The sequence below is a fragment of the Myotis davidii genome, unplaced genomic scaffold (genome assembly GCF_000327345.1).
Source record: "Myotis davidii unplaced genomic scaffold, ASM32734v1 scaffold1439, whole genome shotgun sequence".
Classification (NCBI taxonomy): Eukaryota; Metazoa; Chordata; class Mammalia; order Chiroptera; family Vespertilionidae; genus Myotis; species Myotis davidii.
In genome coordinates, this window is record NW_006292342.1 from 652,088 (window position 1) to 658,483 (window position 6,396).

Consider the following 6,396-nt stretch of genomic DNA (forward strand, 5'->3'; position numbering starts at 1 on the left):
AAGACAAAGAGAGATTCTTCAAAGCAGCAAGAGAAAAATAGTTACCTACAAGGGAATACCCATATGACTGTCAGCTGATTTCTCAACAGAAACTATGCATGAAATGCTGAAAGGTATTCTTTAGGAAGAGAAAGAAGAAGAAAAAGGTAAAGATAAAAATTATGAACAACAAAGTAACAACAAATACACATCTATCAACAAGTGAATCTAAAAATCAAGTGAATAAATAATCTGATGAACAGAATAAACTGGTAAATATAATAGAATCAGGGGCATAGAAAGGGAGTGGACTGACTATTCTCGGGGGGGGGAAGGGTGTCGGGGTGCGGGAAGAGACTGGACAAAAATTGTACACCTATGGATGAGGACAGTGTGTGTGTGTGTGTGTGGCGGTGGGGTAAGGGCAGAGAGTAGGGTGGGAACCAGGTGGAGGGGAGCTATGGGGGGGAAAAAAAGGAACAACTGTAATAATCTGAACAATAAATATTTAATTTAAAAAAAAGTCACACACACAAAAAAAGTCACCTGCCAGCAGTGGCCAAACTGGAATTCTAATCCTGCAAACCCAAGGTTTTATGCTGCCTTCTTCTCAAATAAGGGTAATCTCCAAGATCCTACCAGCTCTCTGCTCAGAAGGTGATTTAGGGGGGCTTGGGAGCTGCCAGTCCGTCACCCCAGCCCAGGCATCACTGAACCTCATCAAGGGCCCTTCTCCTGGGGCCCTGAGATGTTTTCAGGCAGTAAATAGAACCCAAAAGCCTGGGCCAGGCGCCCTGGAATCTGAAACTCAAGTCCTGTTTGGCTGAAAAATTCATGAGCCCCGAAGCTACAGTGGGGTCAGAGAACAGAGCATCTCTGTGTGAGCAGCTGCCCCGTCTCAGCTGCAACTTCCCCTGTCCCCACGACCTGTGGCCTTGCCCCAGTTCCTCCTGGGTGCCTACAGCCTGCCCAGCTTCCCCTGAGGGACCTGCCTCTAGGCACCCCATTCAACCTCTTCTCCACAGCACTAAAGGGATCTCTCTAAAATTCGCAGCTCCTACTGCCCTCCCTCACCCTCACATCCCCATGGCTCCCCATTGCCCTGAACTGCCCTGCCTGGCATAGCAGATCCCCGCTGACCTCTCCCATGATGCACCTCTTAAACCCACTGCCCCAGACACACTGACTTCCCTAATTTCAGTTCCTCTCTCTCTTTCTCTCTTTCTCTGTTTCCTCTGGCACCTGACTACTCAGTGCTTGCCTGAGTCTTTTTGCTTTCTCCACCCCGTTCTCATTCAGCTTTCAGGCCTCCTCTTCAGGAAGCCCTCTCTGACCTGCCAACCCATGTCTGGGCCATATGCGTCCTGTGGGCTTTCCCAAGTGTCTCCCATCAGCTGTGTTGTACCATATTTTAAAAAATATATTTAAATTTTTTTATTATGGTAAAATATACATAACCTAAAATTTACCATTTTATTCATTTTAAGTGTACGCTTCAGTGGCATTAAGTACATTTACATTGTTGTGTAACCATCACCACCACCATCCGTCCCCAAAACTTCTTCATTTTCCCAAACTGAAACTCTGTCCCCATTAAACTCCCCAATTCTCCTTCCCCAAGACCCTGGGACTCACCATTCTTCATTCTGTCTCTATGACTCCTCTAGGGACCTCCTGTAAGTGGAATCATATAGTGTTTGTCCTTTTGTGACTTGTTTGTTTAAATCTATTTTTTTTTTGAAATAGAGTTTTAATAACCTAAGAAACATATACTTTCTCCTATGAAAGAGAGAGAGAGAGAGAGAGAGAGAGAGAGAGAGAGAGAGAGAACATAGATCAGGAAAACTCATCCCCTTTGCCAGCTCTACTCCATTCTGGTCCCTACAACAGCCACTGAAGTGCTCAGATCTTTTTCTGTTTAGTTTAATGCTGACATATCTATGTATATACCTTTGTGTGTAATGTTCTCTCTCTCTCTCTCTCTCTCTCTCTCTCTCTCTCCCCCTCCCTCCCTCCCTCATACTATAAATGTCTAAACACTGAACACAACTTGCTATTTTTATTCACCAGTAGGACCTAAAAGCTTAGTTGGGCTCCACTGTCAGGGTTGTGGCTAAAGGGTGTGGAACATGTGTGGGTTTTGAAGTCAGGCTTATGAGTTCAAATTCTTGTACAGCCCCAGGCTCACTAACTGGCTGAGAGTAAATTAACCCCTCGTGTCACTTTCCCCAACAGACAAATGACTGCAAAGATTTAATGCAAAGCCCTTAATAAGCTACTTAACCTCTCTGTGCCACTTTCCCCAACAAGGAAACGGTTATAAAGATTTAATATAAAGCCCCTACTTCCTCACCTGATGCTGAGTAAGCGCCTATAAACACTCACTCTTGTTACAACCTGCAAGGCCACCTCTTTCTTTCTTAAACTGTATTTGAAAATTCCATTTAAAAAATTGGAATGTATATCAAGTAACTGTTGCAAACTGAGCCCACCCGTGTAACCACAGTACTGTTTCCAGTCCCCCAAAAGTCACCCCATGGCCCCACCAGTCACTACCTCCTGTGAAGGCAACCCCTGATCCAAGTTCTTTTATCACAGGTTCATTAGCTATGCCTGTTCTAGAACTTCATACAAAAGTGACTGGCATTTTTCACTTGGTATAATGCTTTTAAAAAAAATTACTATTAGCCCTAGATCAAGCGTGTCAAACTTGTGGTCCGCTGAATATTTTTGCGGCCCAGCCAATATAGTGGTATGTAAGAAATGTTTTAATAAAAATTTTTTAGCTTAATTTTTACAATATCCATTTATACATAATTGTTGATCATGAACTACAGTGTTCACTAATGACTGATTACTATAATCGTGTGCATTCATTTCCCTTACGTGCCTTATGTGCAGGCGCACCATTTCTCGCCACTAATACCAGCAGCAAATATTTTAGCAGCCAAATGCCACGCTATTATTAGTCTCGGACTGACTTGTTTGGTGTGCGCCACAGAAAATATTTCGCGTACGGAGAACAAGAAGAATAGGTTTATTTGCGTTACGCTTATTAATTTGTGCAGTTATTCAGTGTCTGGTAAGTTAATGTTCAAGCAAAAATATTAATTTTTATTAAAACGTTCTATTATTTTATCTTACGATGACTCATTTATCTCAGCCCTTTGTTGTTTTTTTTTAATGTATTTTATTGATTTTTTACAGAGAGGAAGGGAGAGAGATAGAGAGTTAGAAACATCGATGAGAGAGAAACATCGATCAGCTGCCTCCTGCACATAAACTTAAACCTTGTTTATTTGGCCTGTGTTAGCCTTTGAGTTTGACATGCTTGACCTAGATGGTTTGGCTCAGTGGATAGAGCCGGCTTGCAAATTGAAGGGTTCTGGGTTTGATTCCAGTTGAGGGCACATGCCCGGGTTGCAGGCTCAATCCCCAGTAGAGGGCATGCCGTAGGCAGCTGATCAATGATTCCCTCTGATCATTGATGTTTCTATCTCTCCCTCTCCCTTCCTTTCTGAAATAAACAATATGTATTTTTAAAAATTACTATTATTGGTTTTTAGAGAGAGGAAGGAAGAGAGAGAAAGAGAAACATCAATTTGTTCTTATGTTTATTATGCATTCATTGGTTGATTCTTTTTAAAATATATTTTTAATGATTTCAGAGAGGAAGGGAGAGGGGAGAGAGAGATAGAAACATCAATGATGAAAGAGAATCATTGATCGGCTGCCTCCTGCACACTCCCTTGACTGGACTGGCACCTGCGACCCTTCAGTCCACAGGCGGATGCTCTATCCACTGAGCGAAGCCAGCCAGGCTCATTGGTTGATTCTTGCATGTGCCCGGGCTGGCCCACAACCTTGGCATATCGGGAGGATGCTCTAATCTACTGAGCTACCCAGCCAGGGCCGGCAAGATGTTTTAAAAAATATATTTATTCATGCTGTTGCACTTACCAGTAGTTCATTTCTTTTTCTTGCCAAAGCGTATCACCTCATATGGATGGACCACCGTTTGTTGAACCACTCATCCATTTATAGACGTTTAGATTGCTTTCAGTTTTCAGCCATTATGAATAAAGCTGCTATGAACATTTGTCTACATGTCTTTGTGGTTTTTTTTTTTCTTTTTCAATCAGTGTTATTTTTCTTGGGTAAATACCTAAGAGTACAACGGCTGGGTCATGCGGTGGGTACCCATTTCTTATAAAGGAAACTGCCAGACTTTTTTTTCCAAGTGGCTGTGTCATTTCACATTCCCACCAGCAGCGGAGGAGAGTCCCATTTGCTCACCAAAACTTGCTACTGTATGTCTTTTTAGTTTTAGCTGTTCTGGTGAAAGTGTAGTGGTATTTCATTGTTTTAACTTGCATTTCCCTGATGTCTTTTTCTTTTAAATTTAGTAAATCTTTTCTTTTTTTAATTTTTTTAAAATTTTTAATTACAGTTTACATTCAATATTATTTTGCATTAGTTTCAGGTATACAGCTTATGGTTCCAGTACCCACCTGGCTCCATCTATGTTATTTTTTAAATTTATTTTTTATAATGTTACATGCAATAATCATTAATATTTCAAGAAAAACAATTTTAAGTACAATGTTACATGCAATAAACATTAATATTTCAAGAAAACTATTTTAAATGTAATGATGTTACATGCAATAAGCATTAATATTTCAAGAAACCAATGATTTAAGTATGATAATATTACATGCAATAAACACCAATTTTTCAAGAAAAATAATCTTACATATAATAATATTATATGCAATATCATTTATATTTCAAGAATAAGGGATTTTAAGTATAATCATATTACCAAAACTCTACTAACTTAGTATGATATCACAAAAGTTGTTGGAAATATTAAAAATCTGCAAATTACTGGGACCCCAGTCTGCAGGCCGACGCTCTATCCACTGAGCCAAACCAGCCAGGGCAAGAAAAAACATTTTAAATATATTACCAAAACTCTACTAACATAGTATAATATCACAAGAATTGTAGGAAATATTTAAAAATCTGCAAATAACAGGATTATTTCTATTATACTCTAAAAAATTTTTTTTCTCATTTCCCTGATGTCTCTCATTCTTTCTATCTGCTCATGCTATTCCCTCCTGGGACCCTACCATCCTGGTGTATGCAACATTTTAAATATATTACCAAAACTCTACTAACATAGTATAATATCACAAGAATTGTAGGAAATATTTAAAAATCTGCAAATAACAGGATTATTTCTATTATACTCTAAAAAATTTTTTTTCTCATTTCCCTGATGTCTCTCATTCTTTCTATCTGCTCATGCTATTCCCTCCTGGGACCCTACCATCCTGGTGTATGCAGTCCTCCGTTGATGGACATGTGTCTCCCCGTTTTTTGTCTTTTGGATTTTTTAAAATTTTTTTATTTATTTTTATTTTTTAATATATTTTTTTATTGATTTTTTACAGAGAGGAAGGGAGAGGGATAAAGAGTTATGCCCTTGACTGGAATCGAACCTGGGGCCTTTCAGTCCGCAGGCCGGTGCTCTATCCACTGAGCAAACCAGCCAGGGCGTCTCCCAGTTTTTTTTTTTAACAGTAACTATCCAACCTGCAGGCAACTGGAAGGGTTCAAGATAATAAAACGGGGCAGAGAGAAGTTATTGTGCTTAGCAGATATCTTGTAGAAAGCTTGCAGCCTTGAACACCACATAGTCTAGATAACCACTGGACATCTGGCATGGGAGGAACCAAGAACGGACCCGACCCTAATTCAGCAGAACTGTTTGCAGCCAGCAGAGGTTAATAAAAGTCTCTGCCCTGGCTGGTTTGGCTCAGTGGATAGAGCGTCGGCCTGCGGACCGAAGGGTCCCAGGTTCGATTCCGGCCAAGGGCACATGCCTGGGGTGTGGGCTTGATCCCCAGTAGGCGATGTACAGGAGGCAGCCGATCAATGATTCTCTCTCATCATTAATGTTTCTATCTCTCTCTCCCTCTCCCCTCCTCTCTGAAATCAATATAAATAAAAATAAATTTTAAAAAATAAAAATAAAATAAAGTCTGCCTCCCCCTTCAGTCACCGCTGATTCCTTTTTCGAACTCAGCCCACCTGCACCCAGGTGCCTGGAATAACAGTTCTTTTGATACATTATGGCCTCATATCATAGGTGCCTGAACCCGGCCCACTCAGAACCTTTCAGTAACACCCTTTGTTTGGCGTGGACTCCCCACGCACACACGCCTGCCACGGCAGAGAGGGATTGCACGGGGTGAGCACGGTTTGGATTTAATCCTTCTACAGCCTCTGTTCACCTGGCTTGATGTTACCAAACTCAAATTCTTGCCAATCTGAAGAAGGAAAAATGGCATCATTTTGTTCACTGGCACACAGACAGCGAGCGCTCAATATCTATTTGACGAATGA